Source organism: Schistocerca serialis, chromosome 6 (assembly GCF_023864345.2).
Source record: "Schistocerca serialis cubense isolate TAMUIC-IGC-003099 chromosome 6, iqSchSeri2.2, whole genome shotgun sequence".
Taxonomy (NCBI): Eukaryota; Metazoa; Arthropoda; class Insecta; order Orthoptera; family Acrididae; genus Schistocerca; species Schistocerca serialis.
The window spans coordinates 580839758-580860588 of record NC_064643.1 but is presented as its reverse complement, the minus strand read 5'-3'; positions in this window follow the sequence as shown (position 1 = coordinate 580860588).

The following is a 20831-nucleotide window of genomic DNA, read 5'->3' as shown; positions in this document are numbered from 1 at the left end:
TGCGTTGGCCAATCATGAGACGTTTCGTTTGTGACGTCATTCGCGGAAAGTTTGGGCGGGAAGCCTTTGTTGATAGTCGCTTTTCTGCTGTTGTGAGGTGCGGTAGGAAGTTCGTATAATTATTAAATAATGGCACCGCAGTGGTCCAAGGAAGCGATTAAAGCATTCATATGTACTTATAGGGAAGAACAGTGTCCGTACGTCATGAAAAGCGCAAACTACTATAATAAACACTTGAGTGCAGAAGCACTCGGAAGAGTTGCAAGTGACGTGTGTCTTCTTCGACCATATCCATACTTATAAAATTTGCAAAGGATGTACGATCTTCTATCCTATAAAATAAAGTCGTATATAACAGTCATTATTGGTATATTTATAAAGTCAAACAGTAATGAAATGGTGATACTTTTCAAATAAAAATAGGTGTTATGCGAACTAACCTCAACTCTTCATGAAGCATGGAGAGCACACCTTTTCCAGCGTTTCTCCTCTTAATACAGTTTTTCGTCAGTTCTTTCTTTCATTCTTCTTCTCTCATTAGCATGCATTTCTGCATCGTTTAGCACCAAAACAGCTAATAATGGCAGTTTGCTCTGAACATCTGTACCTGAAGCAGCCATCTTCGTTCGATACAACATGCAGCCGATCACACAACTAGCTGCCGCTCTTGCACCGTGGGAGAGCTTGGACATGGAAGATAGCCGGCTCCCTTCCTTGCAAGCCGGCGAGCATGCACGCCATCTCGCAAACTTGCGGCAAACCTTGCTCCGTGTGAGACGGGCTTAACGAACAGCTGCTGTCCGCTCCAGCGAGGCGGAAATCTGCCGATAGTGGCGTGGAGAAAGGCTCGCCAACAGTAACTCCGCACACCGACCTCCGACGTCTCCGGCAAACCTCTCTGTGCACTGACGGAGGTCGTGCGTTCGAATCCCGCCTCGAAAATTGTAAGGTATTAAATGTCGGCCCTGTATGCTTACGGAAAGGATTTATAGAAATAACGTGTAGACTGAAGTAACTATTCTCTGCATCATCAGATATGTAAACAATCGTTTATGATTAAAACGCCCTTTTTCCTTCTGACAGATGGGTGTTTACAAGCCCAGGCGCATTTCACCTTTTATTTGAAAAGCATCTCCCATGGGTATTCTTCAACGATAAACAGTTTTTGTTTTCACGCTTATGCTTTTTTATCATAGACTATTGAGTACAAACATTGTTGCACGGCAAAGGTTCTTTTTATAAGCAAGTATTGCAACCGTCATGGATGTTTCAAAAAACGATGGAAGCACCCGCTCTAAAAAGTCACTAGTAGCAACTGACAGTCTAATAACTCGAATACTACAGTACTTCCATCCATATTTTGATATAGTTTCTTGTTTTTCGGCGAAAAATCGGACCCCTATCGCGTATTTTCGATATACCGTGTGCTGGTGTTAATACTCAGGAATTAGTCTCATGTTCCAAGGTGGTTAAACGTATATGCTGGATTTGGACCTGAACTTGGCTGGTCCCTCCGCGGCAAATGCTCTTACCAGTTGACCGACCCTGCCGTGCTCACAAACGCACTGTCGCAGCTTCAGTTAGGCCATTATCTCTCTCCCAATTCCCAAACTTCACAGAAGCTCATTTGATCTCCTTGCGAGACGAGCGCTCCTAAATACTGGTGTGTCATACCCCACCCTGGAGGGAAAATTGACACAAAAAAGACAATTTTTAGTTTAAGACACGCAGAAATGCCTGTGAAGTGCCCCAGCGTACACGAGAAACGTCACATCTCTATCAGTTTGTAAACTTCAGGACTGTCGTGTTAGTTTTGCTGTAGGCTACTTCCTGATTCGCCAAGATAAGAAGGGAGTCACTTTAGCGTTGCCACTGGCAAGTGTGCATGAATCATGCGAAACGAGAGGCGCTTCCTGAGTTGTGACACTTTCCATGTATACTATAAGTTGAATGTAATTTTTTATTTAATTGATTATTACAACTGTGTTCCCACAATGTCTGTATCTTACATTACAATGCCCTTCAGACACGCATGCACGTCTGAAGGCCGCTGTTTTCACGATAACAGCTGTTGTCAATATTAAGAAAATGTTTGTGTTGCAGAATACAAAAATTGCAAGTTCTATTGTAAAGAAAGTTCATATTGTATCCGTTTTCTTGGCGAAAAGTATTGCTACATTATGAAGCCCATTTATGATCCCATTTTTCGTAAACTGTGTTCATTAAATTTTAATAAACCAGTTGCAACTAGTTTTCCATTCTTTATTCTAACTTAAGCACTAATTTTACCTGATGGAGGTTCGAATGTCGTATTACATTAGAGTAAGTTGTTGTTGTTGTGGTCTTCAGTCCCGAGACTGGTTTGATGCAGCTCTCCATGCTACTCTATCCTGTACAAGCTTCTTCATCTCCTAGTACCTACTGCAGCCTACATCCTTCTGAATCTGCTTAGTGTATTCATCTCTTGGTCTCCCTCTACGAATTTTACCCTCCACCCTGCCCTCCAATACTAAATTCGTGATCCCTCGATGTCTAAGAACATGTCCTACCAACCGATCCCTTCTTCTAGTCAAGTTGTGCCACAAGCTCCTCTTCTCCCCAATTCTTTTCAATTCCTCCTCATTAGTTATGTGATCTACCCATCTAATCTTCAGCATTCTTCTGTAGCACCACATTTCGAAAGCTTCTATTCTCTTCTTGTCTAAAGTATTTAACACTGGACTCTCATTCGGGAGGACGACGGTTCAATCCCGCGTCCAGCCATCCTGATTTAGGTTTTCCGTGATTTCCCTAAATCGCTCCAGGCAAATGCCGGGATGGTTCCTCTCAAAGGGCGCGGCCGACTTCCTTCCCCGTCCTTCCCTAATCCGATGAGACCGATGACCTCGCTGTCTGGTCTCCTTCCCCAAAACAACCCAACTCTAAAGTATTTATCGTCCACGTTTCACTTCCGTACATGGCTACATTCCATACCAATAGTTTCAGAAACGACTTCCTGACACTTAAATCGATACTCGATGTTAACAAAGTTTTCTTCTTCAGAAACGCTTTCCTTGCCATTGCCAATCTACATTTTATATCCTCTCTATTTCGACCATCATCAGTTATTTTGCTCCCCAAATAGCAAAACTCCTTTACTACTTTAAGTGTCTCATTTCCTAATCTAATTCCCTCAGCATCACCCGACTTAATTCGACTACATTCCATTATCCTCGTTTTGCCTTTGTTGATTAGAGTAAGTAAAGAAGGCAAAAAATTATTTGTGGTGGAAAAGTAGCAAAAGTGTAACATGAGAGGGGACAACAAAACGAAAATGTTTTTACAAAAGCAAGAAAAGTGACGCAACTCAAAGAAAAAATTAATAATTATCTGATAACACCACACGTTCGACGAGAAAAGAACTACATTTCCGTATTACTTTCACCTAGGATTTAATGGACTTTATTGCCAAAAATAGTTACTTGAAATTTAAAAATAGTTGAGATGGCTCTAAGCACTATAGGACTTAACACCTGAGGCCATCAGTCCCCTAGACTTAGAACTACTTAAACCTGACTAACCTAAGGACATCACACACATCAATGCCCGAGGCAGGATTCGTACCTGCGACCGTAGCAGCAGCACGGTTCCGGACTGAAGCGCCTAGAACCGCTCGGCCACAACGCCCGGCTGAAATTCAAAAGAAGCTCACACTATTTCGATATAATTTTTATGAAATTCTATAAGTGAATTTTTCTGAAATATTACATATTTGAGTGTGACACTGTCCTTTCTGACTGCGATATGGTGAAAACACACGGCAAGCTATCAGAAGTAGTCACATTTTGTCGAGGTCAGTTCGTCTTCGTTGAAATATACCTCCGTTTAGAAGTAAGAATTTGCGCATTTTCGTGTTCGTACTTTTTCCCGTGTCTGTGACTGTGTATTTCGCATGTGCGAGCTACATTTTCGCGTACTCTTCTACTGGTGTGACAGTGACGTACGTGAGTGCGCCAAAGTACATGCAGCACATTTGCGCGCATGAGTACCGGACCAGTCATCCATCCTTCTTTCGAGTGTCGGCGCGCTTTATATTCATGCGCCGGCGCACAGTAGTCAGTTTTACGAGGTAATGTTGTTTGTCTGTTCGTCGCTATACGACTGCCTGATTCATGGCAGGCGAAATGAAACGGGGTTAGATGGCGCTTCCACTGTTCGTACTGTTGCCAGCTAACGCAGTATTTAAGTACGCCATCGCATAACTTACAGTCACTGGCGCTTGCTCGGTAGTCACAAAATTCCGGCATGTTTTATTCAGCTGATGCCAAAATATAGTTGGACCTATATCTCATGCTGTAAGAGTTCTATCCCACGACATTTTAAGATAAAACAAGCGTTATTATTCGGTAGGTAAATGCTTTCGCACACGACTATTCTATACTGCATCCCATGGGAAAACATTGTTCAGTGCTATGTCGTATCAAACCGCAGGATTTTACTCACGTTGGGAGGCTTTTCTTATAGTTCTAACAGGAAGGAATATTTGTGTGTAACGTCCCGTCGACAACTTAATCATTAGAGACGGAATAAGGAAGGATGGGGGAGGAACTCGGTAGCGCTCTTTCGAAGGTCCCATCCCGGCATTTGCTTGGAGCTATTTAGGGAAATCGCGGAAAACCTAAAACTGGATGGCCGGACGCGGATCTAAACCGTCGTCGTCCCAAGTGAGAGTTCATTGTGTTGATTACTGCGCTACCTCCATCATTTCCATACAATTCTATAGGGTGCGTTCACAGCTACGACGCGTGAGCCAGCCTTACCCGCATTGGTTACCACCTTGTGGTTTCGCACAGGGAACTGTAAAATCATTTCGCATTTCCTTAGAACGGCGTTGTGCAAACACATCTGATTTCGTGGATTATGGTGCTTTCTTTAGCACAGTCGTCCTACAGTAGTGAGAAATTGCGTAACATGAGCGTGCCATCTGAAACACAAACCGCGTTTATTCCTCTGAAACATTAGATTTTAAGCTGTCCTACCGAAGCTAAGTTGCTAAATTATTTCCATCACCATTAACATTACACGTATCTGATTTGCTGGGAACAAACCGTTATGGTCGCCATTGTGAGTACTGTGCTCAGCGTGCAGTGCATTACTTACAGAGTCACATTTGCCAGAACGAAAAACTGCTGTTTTGTCGCATGCTCCTCCTAAACTAACCACAAAAATACTGAGATTCAGCGAAGTAGTTAAATCAACATCAATTTGGAACAGTATACACGCTGTCAAGTGTGGGGAAGGGTCATTATTTTCAGTGCATCCGAATACAGTAATCCAGCATCAAAACGCCGCAGTCGTCACATTATCCAAACGTTTCCCACGAACTGTTCTGTTAAACTGTGTTTTGATCATTTCATTGGAGCTCCGCACTTGCACCGCGATGCCGAATAACGGTAGAACGTAGAAGAAAATGGTTCAAATGGCTCTGGGCACTATAGGACGTTAAGCGTCCCCTCTTTTTTTATCTTGAGTGCAGGTGTTTATAAAGAATAGAGGGGGGTCGGCATCTGCAGCATTCTTGAAAAGAAGCAATTTGATGAACGAGCTGGGAAGACATCCTTTATTCAATTCGTCCAACATTAGACTTTAATCAGCTTAGTAAAGGGGTAAGGCTTGAATTTATTTATTGCCGCGCCCACCTCGGAGGTGGACCTCTCAGGAATGCTACTCGCGGTCGGCAGGCACGAAGCTCTCTGACGGGCTACCTGCGCTTCAGCGCCAGCGGCTGGCGGCCTGAGACAGATAATTCTACGCGGAACGGGCGCTGCAATTACTGTGTTTATCGGAACTCTGGCGGCCTGCCCTCAGGTGAGGTTCTGCCCTTAGTTTTTTTCCGCGCGCGGAATGAGCACGTCCTACTTTGTTCGATTCCGTAACTCTCTTTTTTTACCTATTTTTTGTTCCTCTTATTTATTGTTCAACGTGAGAGAGGTGTCGTATTCTTTCCTTCTTAGTCAGTACCTTCACATGTATGAATGAACCACATTCCCACTCTTTTATTTATGTTAGTGATGCAAGGAACTAAATTATTAGAAATAATGAAGATGACACTGCATTTTTCACGAGCTGTCGAGTCCACGTTTCGAACATAAAAACATGAACAGACCCTAAGTGCAGCTAAATCGAATAGCTTACTGTCAAACGTACCGGACGAAGAAAAATTCACACACTCAGACTATCGTGTCTGCTAGCGATACAAGCAAGCCTCCAACGAAATTTCGTCCGGTCTGTACTTTCGGTAGAGAATTGACGTCGAAAAACAATTATTTGGCAACATTTTAATCGCGCCGTTTTTACTAGTTCACTTTGAAAGACGCAGCCTTCCTCTAATCATCCGCTCGCCTTTTACGAAGCCATAAACTCCTCCGTGTTTTCCAGTAGAAGCCACAAACAAAATGACTGGTGTACGTCCTTTGTTTTCTTTTCCGTTTTGTTTATCAAGGGGTATAACTGAAGAAGGGAGGACGCAGTGCTGATCATGTATAGTAATACACACTCAAGAGCCAAAGAAACTGGTACACCTGCCTAATACAGTGTAGGGACCCAGCGAGCACGCAGAATTGCCGCAACACGACGTAACATGGACTCGACTACTGTCTGAAGTGGTGCTGGCGGGAAGAGACACCATGAATCCGTAAGAGTACGTTGCAAGGCATCTCAGATATGCTCACTCATGATCAGGTCTGGGGAGTTTCGTAACCAGCGGAAGTGTTTGAAATCAGAAGAGTGTTCCTGGAGCCACTAGGCATCAATTTTGGACGTGTGGGCTGTCGTATTGTCCTGCTGGAACTGCCAAAGTCCGAATGCACAATGGTCATGAATGGATGCTGGTGATTAGGCAGGATGCTTATGTACGTGTTACCTGTCAGAGTCGTATCTAGACGTGTTAGGGGTTCCTTATGACTCCAACTGCACACACCCCACACCATTACAGAGCCGGCATCAGCTTGAACAGTCCCCTGGTAGCATGCAGGGTCCACGGATTCACGAGGTTGTCTCCATACCCGTACACGTCCATCCGCTCGATACAATTTGAAACGAGACTCGTCCGACTAGACAACAAGTTTCCAGCATCAACAGTCCAATGTCGGTATTGACGGGCCCAGGCGAGACGTAAAGCTTTATGTCGTGCAGTCATAAAGGATACATGAGCAGACCTTCGGCAACTGAAAGCCCATATCGATGACGTTTCGTTGAATGGTTCGCACACTGACACTTGTTGATAGCTCAGCATTGAAATCTGGAGCAATTTCCGGAAGTGTTGCACTTCAGTCATGTTGAACGATTGTCTTCAGTCGTCGTTGGTCCCGTTCTTGCATGATCTTTTTCGACCGCAGCGATGTCTGAGATTCAATGTTTCACCGGATTCCTGATATTCACGGTACACTCGTGAAATGGTCGCACGGGAGAATCCACGCTTCATCGCTATCTCAGAGATGCTGTGTCGTATCGCTGGTGCGTCGACTATAACACCACGTTCAAGTTCACTTAAATCTTGATAACCTGTCTTTGTAGAGCAGTAACCGATCTAAGTTCACCAGACATTTGTTGTCTTATGTAAGCGTTGTCGACCGCAGCGCCTTGTTCTGGCTGTTTACATCTCTCTGCATTTGAATACGCATGCCTATACCAGTTTCTTCGGGACTTCAGTGTATAAAGGGTCGTATTGCGTGATAATATGAAGTCTATCAAATGCTTAAAAAGAAAACATGTCCTTGAAAGGGGAATAATAAAAATGACTGTACTCTTATTTCTGTGATAGTACGAAGTAATGGCATGTGTTTTGATTAAGTCCGGTGTAATTGCTATATAACCATAAGAAGCCAGATGTCATAACTCGCAGTGTGAAATTAGGAGCCGCGCGGGATTAGCCGAGTGGTCAAAGGCGCTGCAGTCATGGACTGCGCGGCTGGTTCCGGCGGAGGTTCGAGTCCTCCCTCGGGCATGGGTGTGTGTGTTTGTCCTTAGGATAATTTAGGTTAAGTAGTGTGTAAGCTTAGGGACTAATGACCTTAGCTGTTAAGTCCCATAAGATTTCACACACATTTGAACATTTTGAAATTAGGAAGGATAAAAGCAGTTACACCTAGTTCCGGAACCGAAATCTGCAACTCGAGTATTCTATCGAAAAACTTAACCCAAGTATTTTTACATTCACGGTTTCAGAAAAGCTGCAAATGATATATATAAAAAGAAGTTGATATTTAAAATGACGTACAGACCATAGCGAATCCAACTGGAGCTTCACAAAGGGAGGTCTTTATGGTTCTCCTTCTCGCAAAGACCCGCATGCTATTACGGTGGCGCACGAATCACTCAACCCGTCACCCTTCCTAACACTAGCTGTCTGACCTACAATACCTTCGTATGCCATCGTACGTCACCGGAGTTTCCAGAGCGCCGTGCCATTCATTTTTGTGGGTTGTGCCACAGGCATCCTAATTCGCCTTTGTAATATATGACAACGTTTTAAAAATGCCTCGCATTTGAAAGACTGGTATTTAAAATCCGGAAAGAATAAAAATAAAAAAAAGATGCTTGAACGCCCCGCGCTTGTGAGCGTGGCGTCGTGCTCATAACACAAACGTTCGTAAACCGATATCCATGTTTGCGAGGAAGGCGTGTTATGCAAACCAGATACGAAGTTAAATTTTGATATAATGAGATTCTTATTTTTTTTCTTCTTTCACATCATGGTACCGAAAAAATGAAAGCAAAGGAATTTTGCATCAGCCGAGCAAAGAGCATCGCTTGATGACATTTGCGGCAGCGTATTACACACACATTTCGGTGCACAAAAGAGGGGGGAAAAAATGAATGAGGTAGTCGCACTTCAGAAGTGAATTGTTCACTGGTCAACGCAAAAAGAAACCATTTTTCGTTTGTACGAGATTCAGAGGTGATAGTTTCTAGGACGTTTAGCCTGTTTCGTGATGCGCAGCGACTGCTTCTCGATAGGGAAGATAATTTCACTGCAGCGTTGCCTGCTTTTGCGGAAACGGATTTGAAAAAATGTTTCGTGAAGGAATTATCATTTACGGTCGACGGATTGTTTCTTAAACGTCTGTTATAGAATTCGTATGGTTTAAAACTTTCCAGGCGGCAAGTTATTAGGAATTCTTGTCTGGTCCCTTCAACTTCGAATTAGCGAGGCTCGACTGTGTTCGTAACTAGTCGACATCGGCATCGGCGGAGGACGAAACACCATAGCATAAGGGAAAACTCCTCCTTGAAAGCGCTGGCATTTCGTTCCAGCCGTTAATTTCACAGAGTGCCGCACTGCTCGGGCGCTGTTAGATAGGCGACCCGCCACTTGCTGACAATGAACCATTTCATTCACCGCCGGCCATGCAATTTAGAAGCTGTGTGCGGGCGCTCGCGACGCGCTGCCACAGTCAATCACCGTGATAGCTCCGCCGCAGAGCGCGGGGGGGTGGTGGTGGTGGTGTGGGGGGGGGGGGGGCGGCACCACTTGCACCAGAGCGCGGTGGAGGTGGAGCTGCTGCCGACTCAAAAATTCGATTAACCGATTGGACGCAAATCAGTTTCTCGAATCGGTCGACACCGAAGGCCGCAGAGCGTAGGCTGTTGGAAAGGGGTGGGGGTAACGCGAGACCAATAATGCTGCGACGCGCGACATCAATCACGTGGCACAGGTTCGCGGGGTGTGGGCCTGGAAAGACAGGTTCGCGGGGTGTGAGCCTGGAAAGGAGGGGGGGGGGGGGGGGGGGCTACACAGCCGCCGCGAGGCTGATGCCGTAGAGTCGAGGACACGCCTGGCCCACGTCGCCAGCGGCAAGGAGAAGCAGCCGACTGCCCGCTAAATTGCGCTCCACACAGTTCTCGCCCATCATAGTCGACTGGAAACAGTTTCAGAGGCGCTGTGTTATTAGTTACCCTCCCTTCAACGTCCTCGTGCTCTTCGTTTAACATACCGCATTCGAAACGGCTGTGTCCTGGAGCGATTTCCCACAACTAAGTTGCAACGGCTCGCCCTGGAATAAGAAGACAGGCTGTGAAACGTTCTCCACTGCCGGAAATAGCTTCAAGAGTGCGATGTGTCCGTAACATACAACTTGCATGCCCGCCTGCAAGCACTCCGTAGATATGTAGTCTACACTGCCGGGGGAAAAAATTAGCACACCATTTTAGAGGTTTCTAATTCACTTAGGATTTATTGTGTGCATGAAATAATTACATTTACAGATCAATAGTACAAGGGGTTCTGAGGTACTAGGTATAGACCCACGTTAAAATACCTATTGTAGTACGTAGTATAGCCTCCAAGAGCAGCAGTGCATATGCTGACGCTTCCATCCAGTCGATCGTACAGATGGTGAGTACTGTCCGGGGATACGTTATGCCAAGCCTGATCGACCTGCTCACGTAGGTCTGTAAGAGCCGATGGTTGGCAAATTGCACGAGTCACTTCTCAGCCCATTACGTACTACACGTGCTCGATTCGAGACAAGTTCGGAGATCGTGGAAAGAAGGGACGTCGAGCAGATGTGCAGAACTATAGACCTATATCTCTAACGTCGATCAGTTGTAGAATTTTGGAACACGTATTGTGTTCGAGTATAATGACTTTTCTGGAGACAAGAAATCTACTCTGTAGGAATCAGCATGGGTTTCGAAAAAGACGGTCATGTGAAACCCTCGTCCACGAGACTCAGAGGGCCATAGACACGGGTTCACAGGTAGATGCCGTGTTTCTTGACTTCCGCAAGGCGTTCGATACAGTTCCCCACAGTCGTTTAATGAACAAAGTAAGAGCATATGGACTATCAGACCAATTGTGTGATTGGATTGAGGAGTTCCTAGATAACAGGACGCAGCATGTCATTCTCAATGGAAAGAAGTCTTCCGAAGTAAGAGTGATTTCAGGTGTGCCGCAGGGGAGTGTCATAGGACCGTTGCTATTCACAATATACATAAATGACCTTGTGGATGACATCGGAAGTTCACTGAGGCTTTTTGCGGATGATGCTGTGGTGTATCGAGAGGTTGTAACAATGGAAAATTGTACTGAAATGCAGGAGGATCTGCAGCGAATTGACGCATGGTGCAGGGAATGGCAATTGAATCTCAATGTAGACAAGTGTAATGTGCTGCGAATACACAGAAAGAAAGATCCCTTATCATTTAGCTACAAAATAGCAGGTCAGCAACTGGAAGCAGGTAATACCATAAATTATCTGGGAGTACGCATTAGGAGTGATTTAAAATGGAATGATCATATAATGTTGATCGTTGGTAAAGCAGATGCTGACGTACAGCTGTTTATTTGGGCATTTGGCACACTCCTTACACCGCTATTGCTTCGATCCCGCCATTCTTGCATGCTAAGCGATCGCGTCTGTTCTGCTCGACGGAGCTTCCGAACCATTAGCTAGGGCTGCTCAGAATTGCTGTGACGCCGAAGGAAATCCCTAAGTACCCGTCCGTAAACTATATCCGGCCATTTCTAGCGCCGCTCCTTTATTCTGTCGCTCAATAGATCACCGCCGGACGATTTTACGGCGCGGCGGATCCGCTTGACGGCTGGAGGAAGCGCAGCGCGGAAATATATTGTTCCGCTGTCAGCCTGGAAGGCCCTAGCGCTAATTCTGAGCCGCCGTGAGCCGGCGGTTCCGATTCGTCCCAGGCATAGAGGCCCTGCCGTTCTCTTTCACTGCCAACTGGTCACAGCGTCGAGACGCTAACAAGCTTTCCTGTAGCATGAATACTAAAATTTATGGCTCTATTTGTCCCACGCTTCTATGCTCGCTCTTCTTGCTTTGGACTACAAATAACCACTTTTCTTCAAATCGTAATGGACATATAACCTAGAAAGGCGGGTGTTTAACGCAGATTTATGTCCCATACATTAGCGGATTGACTTCCACGAGGTGCAATAAAAACTGGTCTTTGGTTCCATTCATCAGACGCTGCCACCTGGCAGCTCAGTGGCCCCGTTAAAAGCTCACAGTAAGAAGTACCGGGCTTGAATGCCACTTATGCTACATCTACACTCGTATTCTGCGAGCCACTGTATGGTGCATGGCGAAGGGTACTACGTACCGCAACTTCCAATTTACTTTCCTGTTCCACTCGCAAATAGAGCGAGTGTAAACAACTCCCTATACACCCCCGTACGATCCTTAATTTCGCTCATCTTCGAGGTCCTTACGCGAAATGTAGGTTGGTGGCAGTAGAATCCATCAGTCGATCCCAAGTGTCGGTTCTTTAAATTTTGTCAATAATGCCTCGCGGAAAGGATGTCGCCTTCCCTTCCCGAAGCATCTCCGTAATTTCTGCGTACTGATCGAACCTACCGGTAACAAATCTAGCAGCCCCCCTCTGAATTGCTTCGATGTCTTCCCTTAGACTGACCTGGTACGTATCCCAAACACTCCAGCAATAGTCAATAGTATATCGCACTAGATTTCTGTTCGCGCTCTCCGTTACAGATGAACCACACTTTCCTAAAATTCACCCAATAATCCGAAACATTCAACTTCCGTACTACCGTCCTCACGTGATCGTCCCATAGTACATCGCTTTGCAACGTTACCCTGGATATTTAATCGAGGTGACTATCAAGCAGCACGCTACTAATGCTGTGTTCCAACATTTCGGGGCTGATTTTCCTGTTCATCTGCATTAAATTGCACTTTTTTCTACATGTAAAGCAAGATGCCATTCGTCAAACCAAATAAAAGTTCCATCTGAGTCATCCTCTGCTCTCTTACAGTCACTCAGGGACGACATCTTTCCGTACGTCAGTGCAGCAAACTTCCATAGATTGCTGATCAGATCATTAATGCATACAGAGAATAAGAGCGATCCGATTACAGTTCCCCAGCGCAGTTCTGACGATATCCTTAAGAACTCTTCAACTGTAACTAAGTGGGAAAGGAGCGTTCTAGTTACGAATGAGCCTGTACATCAGTTAGAACGTAAGTTTGTCCTCAAATATTGCTTTGATCACCACACTGCTATAATAGGCAGTGTTGTGTTGGAATACCCAGATCACAAACTAACAAAAAAAATGGTTCTGAGCACTATGGGACTTAACAGCTATGCTCATCAGTCCCCTAGAATTTGGAACTACTTAAACCTAACTAACCTAAGGACATCACACACATCTATGCCCGAGGCAGGATTCGAACCTGCGACCGTAGCGGTCACGCGGTTCCAGACTGAAGCGCCTAGAACCGCACGGTCACACTACAAACTAACAACTCTGGAACTTGAACCCGTGAGTAGTGTAAATGACGACGAGAAAGTACCAACAATCATAATGGAAGAAGTAAAGAGTGCAATAGCTGCAATGATAAGTGGGAAAGCAGTAGGTACAGATACAATACCAGAGAAATGATAAAATGTTCGAACCATGAAAGTAGATGAGAAGTATTGAATTTATGTAACAAAATTTATAACTGGCAAATGGCCAGAGGACCTCATGAAAACAGTAATGATGCCAATAGCAAAGAAAAAAGGAACCAAGAAATGCAGTGGATGTAGGATAGTTAGCCCTATTTCACATGCCGCCAAAGTTACGATAAGAACCTATAAAAAAGACTGGAAAAGGTAATGGAGGAGAATCTGGCTGAAGAGCAATTTGGCTTTAGACAGAATAAACGCACAAAATATGTAATACGACTACTGCGAATTTTGGGCGAGAGGTTTATTGAGAAGAGAAGAGACCTATACATGTGTTCTATAGACCTGGAAAAGGTCTTTGATAATTAGACTTGGGATAAGCTTGCAACTATAATAAGGGAAAAAGGAGAGTAGAAAGGAAAATCGGATGACATACTAACACGTTATAACAAAACCAATAACCGTCAGTGACACAGAGAGATGAAAGTACCAAGGGAATAGAACTAGGAAAACGAGTATGATGTGGTTGCTGTTTGTCTCCTACTCTTTTCAATGTATATTTAGAAAATATGATTGACACTGTCCATTCGATGATAGGGGGGGTAAAAATTGGAGGAACAGCAACATGGGGTTTGAGGCATGCAGACGACAAGGTCCTCCTAGCAACAGGTCAGTAAGAATTATGGGATTGATTGGATACCATTGAAGCTAAAGGAAAGACTTATGGAATGAAAATAAATACAAAGAAAACAAAAATAATAGCTGTGGGAGGAAATAAAAAGGTGAATATGCTGAATGGGGAAATATTAGAACATATAACTAACTCCGTCCGAACAGGCCTCAGAAGGTACAACAGTGCCGACCGCCGTGTAATCTTCAGCTGATTGGCGTCGCTGTGCAGATATAGAGGGGAATGTCGTCAGCACATCGTTCTCTCGAGCGTTCTCAGCATTCGTGACCGGAGCCGCTGCCTCTCAGTCAAGTACTCCTCAATTGCACTCACAAGGGCTGAGTGCACCCTGCTTGCCAACAGCGCTCGGCAGACCTATATGGTGACCCATCCAAGTGCTAGCCAAGCCCGACGGCCCTTAACTTCGGTGATGTGTCGGCAATCCGTGTTACAAATGCAGCAAGGCCGTTGGCTATTAAAACCCGTGCAAAGCTTTAAACACCCTGAAAGCAGGATAGAAACTTGCTGTAAAAGCAGCACAAAAATGGTTCAAATGGCTCTGAGCACTATGGGACTTAATATCTGAGGTCATCAGAACCGTAGAACTTAAAACTAATTAAACCTAACTAAAGCCGGCCGCGGTGGCCGAGCGGTTCTAGGCGCCTCAGTCCGGAACCGCGCGACTGCTACGGTCGCAGGTTCGAATCCTGCCTCGGGCATGGATGTGTGTGATGTCCTTATGTTAGTTAGGTTTAAGTAGTTCTAAGTTCGAGGGGGCTCATGACCTCAGATGTTAAGTCCCATAGTGCTCAGAGCCATTGAGCCAAACCTAACTAACCTAAGGGCATCAGACACATCCATGCCCGAGGTAGGATTCGAACCTGCGACCGTAGCGGATGTGGCGGAGGATGGAAAGAATAAGCCGGACGGATAGAGTGAGAAATGAAGAGGTGCTGAGAAGAGTGGGAGGTTAAAGACAATTACTGGACGTAAGAAAAAGGACACGAAACTGGATAGGACATATATTAAGAATGAAGGACGGGCTAAACAGCCTTAGAAGGGTATGTACAAGGAAAGAGGAGGCGAGGGAGGAAGACGCGAAATACCTGCTGATGTAGCAGAAAATTGATGATGATGATGATGATGATGGTGATAATGAGTTAAAATTTCTGAAATTCGTCTGTGTTTTTTAATAATATATTTCCATCGAAAAATGTAAAGTTTTTAAATCAGGGGAATCTTTTCGATATAGGCTGTATGTGCGTTCCCTGATTACAATTTGTTGATATTCACAAGAGTCTCGGTTAAGGTGAACCTCAATGCTCGTATGGAACCACTATGTTCCATTGCGTGCAACGATGTAGACAGTCACGGAGCGTGTGAAATGGGCCGAGGTTGAGAAAGAGCGGACTGTACAGGGCTGCCCGTCGCCCTGTTGATGCGCTCCATCAGGTTTTCAGATGCGTTTCCGCCAGCATGTGCTCCCCTCACCCCCTCTCACCCCTCCACCTTGACTGACCCTTTGTTTTCTCGGGCCGGGCCCGCAAGTCTTCTCCGGCGATCCGCACTCTCATCAATCATAATGACGCCACGCCAGCCCCGCCGCCTCCTAAGGCCAGCGTCCGACGTCTGCCGCCGCATCCTGGCGAGCAGGACGAGTCGGACAGCTCTGCCTCTTCCCTCCCCCCCCCCCCCCTTCCGACAGCCTGAGGCAGCGTGTTCAGGGGGAGGGGGCAGCGGCGCCTCCAAATTATTGAGACGTAACAGTCGGGCGGGGAACGTCGCGAGTCGAGTCGCGGGGGATGAAAGGCAGGAACACGCCAGCGGGGGCGTCACCGCAGATTGGGCAGAACAGGGTCGCGCTGCTGCTGCTGCTCCTTAATCAAGTATGACGTAGGAGGCGCGGGGGTCGCATGCCGGGCGGGGCCTGGCGGCAATTACCGGCGACGCGCTCTGAATGAAGAAACGGCCTGCCGCCGTCCATCCCAGGCCGGTGGGGCTCCCTCGCCTCCGTTCCACCACTCCTCACCCGGCATGGTGTTAACCCCTAAAAACATAGCCAGCACTTTGCCCTCAGTTGTCAACTCGTAATCAACGCAAACAACAAAACCGCGCTCCGTCTCCACAAACGTAAACAATCTCTACTGCGTCCTGAGATTTTGCTGTGCAGTTAAGTCACAAAATGATCGAAAAGAATTACTAAATGATTTAGACGACATATATGAAGAATGGAAATGTCAAACGTTCTACGTAGGTGCCAGCTCTCACGTATGTCAGAAGAATAAAAAATGAGGTCTCTCTCTTCGTGCATAACTTATTTGTGTCCAAACAATTGAGAAGATTTTATAAGCATTGATTTCGTAATTAAGAGTTGTGAACCGTGGATTTACTTTCAAAATCTTATCTTAAAGAATTTACTTCATTTACTAGCGATTCATCAAGAACATTAACACATTTAATCACACTATGTGAGTGTGGAAGTAGTTGCCAGTGGGTAACTGATGAAAACAAATTTCTTTCAACAATTGAAAATTTTATTCCTAAAATCCCTTTCTTTTTTTTTTTTTTTTTTTTGAAAAAAAAGAAACAGATTTAAAATTATAATCAGAAAGCGCCCTCTAAATCTCAAGTTACAATTTATTCAGAGGCAGAAATAATTTTTTTGGGCAGTATGAGCTTTCGGGCTGAGAACCTTGCCGCTCCCTGTTAACACGGCCGTAGTCACGACCGCTCACAACAACCTCTGAAAGACTACACTGGTGCAAATCTGCAACACAACCAGATTACTTTAAAATAAAAATTTTAACAACTCACGTAAATTATGCACCCCGTAGGAGGGATGGAAATGGTACAAAACTCTCATATTAAAAAAAAAAAATTACCTGCCACCGAAAGTGCAACTTGTTTTAAAAGAAAACTCTTACGGTGGAAGGGTGGCAACTTTATACGAGGCCTGTTGAGAAAGTAAGCTCCGATTGATTGCCAAATTGAAACCACAGTGAACATCAGAAATGTTTTACTTGTAACAATTAGCTACACCTTTCAGCTACTTCTCTACGTAGTCGCCGTTCTGACTTAGACTTTTGTCCTAGCGTTGTACCAACTTTTCAATAGCCTCATCATAGAAGGCAGCCGCCAGTGCTTTCCGCCAATTCTCCACGCTGGCCTACACCTCGTTGTCTGTGCCAAAATGCTGTCTTCAAAGACAGCGGTTCATGTGACCAGACATGAAACTCAGGGGGAGACAATTGCGGACTGTATTGTGGGTAATCTCACATTTCCATTTGAAAACGATGCAGGAGCATCTTCATTGCCCCTGCAGAATGCGGCTGAGAATTGTCTTGAAGAAGAAACAGCACGACAGTTATGTAATGTTAGCTGCATAGCTTCAGGCGAAATTTCTCACCAGTCACTTGGCGGCAGACACTATTTTCTAGACATCTTTACGCACTCACTGCGAGCTCAGAAATGAGAAGAGCGACGTGATGCTAACTGGGGTTATACTAGAGACACTACCCAACACATCTGTGAACTTAGAACTACTTAAACCTAACTAACCTAAGGACATCACACTCATCCATGCCCGAGGCAGGATTCGGACCTGTGACCGTAGCAGCAGCGTGTTTCCGGACTGAAGCGCCTAGAACCGCTCGGCCACAGCGGCCGGCCGCTCTTCATAAGTATGGTGCAAAAATTGGCAACTGATCCTAAATAGAAAAAAAAAATCTGTTTTTCTCCATGTGAGTGCAAAAAAAAAAAACGTTAAACTCAGGTTATATGATAAATCACACAGGTTTTTAGGTTGTGAGTTTAACTGAATGCGTAGCGAATACAGTTGTGAACAGCTGAAATTAGAGCGTTAGAAAGTGTTGTAGGGAAGTCGAACTGAAGACTCCGTTTTACTTGGAGAAAATTTAGTAGAAGCAAAAAATTTGCTAAAGAGACGAATATACCTACGACACTTGTCTGTCCTCTTCTGGAATATTACTGCAAGCTATGGCATCCTTCTTAGATAGTATTGACGAAGGACATCGAAAAAGTTCAAAGAAGGGCAGCGCATTTTGTGTCGTCGTGAAGTAGGAGACTTCCCCCCCCCCCCCCTTCCGCATGTGCTGCTACTTCAGTACAAATAGAGACAATTGCGTGCTTATACTCTGTGCTCACATAGATGAGGGATCCGCGAAACACACACGCTCTGATGACTGACTTAGGCATATTTGGTAGGGACGACAGTGTATATTAATTACACACAGCGGTGGATAGCCTTGGAAGAGAAAACACGTTAGTTGTTCCGTTAACCGAGACACGTCGATCAGGTTCGTCCCACGGAGCGGAGTGCCCTCGGAACGGGGACTCCTCCTCTCTCAGAAAAATTCTCGGAGGAGGAACGCGTCCTCGCGTCACATTACTTCGGCGCGCCGTATGTGCCCGCGGGGCAGTAAAAGGAGAGGAAACGGCCGGTATAAAGACCGGCACAGTCAGAGGAGCGGCGCGACCCCGCCCGACTTAATCAAATACGTGTGAGCGCCGCGGAGAGGAATTGCCGGCGGGCAGACACACAGAGGCGAGACGAGCCGGCCGCCTGCAATTGCGGGCGGACGTTATCGGAATAACAATAATATGCTAAATTTATGGCCACGTTACCGGCGGCGGCTGCTGACTGCGCTTTTATTACGGGGCCGCTGCGGCCGCGGGCAGGCAGGGCGAGGAAGGCGTCGCGCCTCGGCGTCCCCAAGACGTGGAGCTGCACCCGGCGGCCGCCGCCGGCGCCGGCGTCGCAACGGAGACACCGGCTGGCCTACGGCTTCACGTCGTACGCCGGGATCCCTCCTCATACAGTCTGCTCCGTAAACGCAGCCCCCAAATGTTCAAATGACTCTAAGCACTATGGGACTTAACATCTGAGGTCATCAGTCCCCTAGACTTAAAACTACTTAAACCTAACTAACCTAAGGACAGTAGCCCGCCGGCCGCGGTGCTCTAGCGGTTCTAGGCGCTCAGTCCGGAACCGCGGGACTGCTACGGTCGCAGGTTCGAATCCTGCCTCGGGCGTGGATGTGTGTGATGTCCTTAGGTTAGTTAGGTTTAATTAGTTCTAAGTTCTAGGCGACTGATGACCTCAGAAGTTAAGTCGCATAGTGCTCAGGGCCATTTGAACCATTTGACAGTAGCCCGCCCGGTTAGCCGATCGGTCTAACGCATGGCTTTCAGGAGTGGGAAGGAGCGCCTGTTCCCCGGCACGAATCCGCCTGGCGGACTTATGTCGAGGTCCGGTGAGCTGGCCAGTCTGTGGATGGTTTTTAGGCGGTTTTTCATCTGCCTCGGTGAATGCGGGCTGATGCTCCTTATTCCGCCTCAGCTACACTATGTCGGCGATTGCTTGCAAACAAGTTCTTTGCGTACACGTACACCACCATTACTCTACCATGCAAACATAGAGGCTACACTCGTATGGTGTGAGACGTTCCCTGGGGGGCGGGGGGGGCTTCCACCGGGAGCCGAACCGAAAACCGAACAATGACCCTAGGTTCGGTGTGGGGCGGCGGAGGGTCAAGTGGATTGCGGCAGTCGTCGTGTGGTTGTGGACCTCTGTGGCTGCGGCGGGGACGGAGCCTCTCCGTCCTTCCTAGGTCCCGGGTTAATATACAACATACAACCTAAGGACATCACACACATCCGTGCCCGAGGCAGGATTCGAACCTGCGACCGTAGCAGCAGCGCGGTTCCTGCTGAAGCGCCTAGAACGGCTCGGTCACATCGGCCGGCTCGCCCAAATGTAAAAATCTCAGTCTGTACCTGGTACATTTAGCAATGTACTTCTCGCAACGTGACGTAACTTTCTCCAGAGATTCGCCATACCCAAGACCTTTCATCGGTTCACCTCAGACTAAAGCGTCACTGATCAAATGACTTAGTTCCAGGGATCCATTATCCAGCATTGTCCATCCTTGTAACTGGACGTCTACGGCAGGTCACTATTGTAAGAAAATAAAACACCCACAGCCGCCCCATTTATTGTATGGCTACCAGTTTCGGCGCTTCGGTGCATCATCTTCAGGCTTTAGTTGATGCTGAAGGGGTTACCATCCGTATGCACAATGCATCAGTGGCCAACTAGATTGGTTTACGCAGACTGCCTATAACTGTCACGTCGTATCTCCAGCCATCGACTGTCAACGACATCACAGTTGTAGGTAGTCTGCGTAAACCAGTTACTTCGGCCGCTGATGCATCGTGTATACGGATGGTGGTAACCCCTTCAACGTCATTGAAAGCCACACAATAAATGGCATCATAAGGACGGCTGTAGGGGTTTCAAAAAAATGGTTCAAATGGCTCTGAGCACTATGGGACTTAACATCTGTGGTCATCAGTCCCCTAGAACTTAGAACTACTTAAACCTAACTAACCTAAGGACATCACACACATCCATGCCCGAGGCAGGATTCGAACCTGCGACCGTAGCAGTCGCGCGGTTCCGTACTGAGCGCCTTAACCGCGAGACCACCGCGGCCGGCTAGGGGTTTCATTTTCTTACAATTGTCCAGTAGCAGAGCTCTCTATCCCACTCTCCACAACTGTCGTTCGTTCCCTGTCCGTCAGTACACGAGCTCTGCATGATCTCTATCTATTTCACTGAGCGAGGTGGCGCAGTGGTTAGCACACTGGACTCGCATTCGGTAGGACCACGGTTCAACCCCGCGTCCGGCTAGCCTGATTTAGGTTTCCCTTGATTTCCCTAGATCACTTCAGG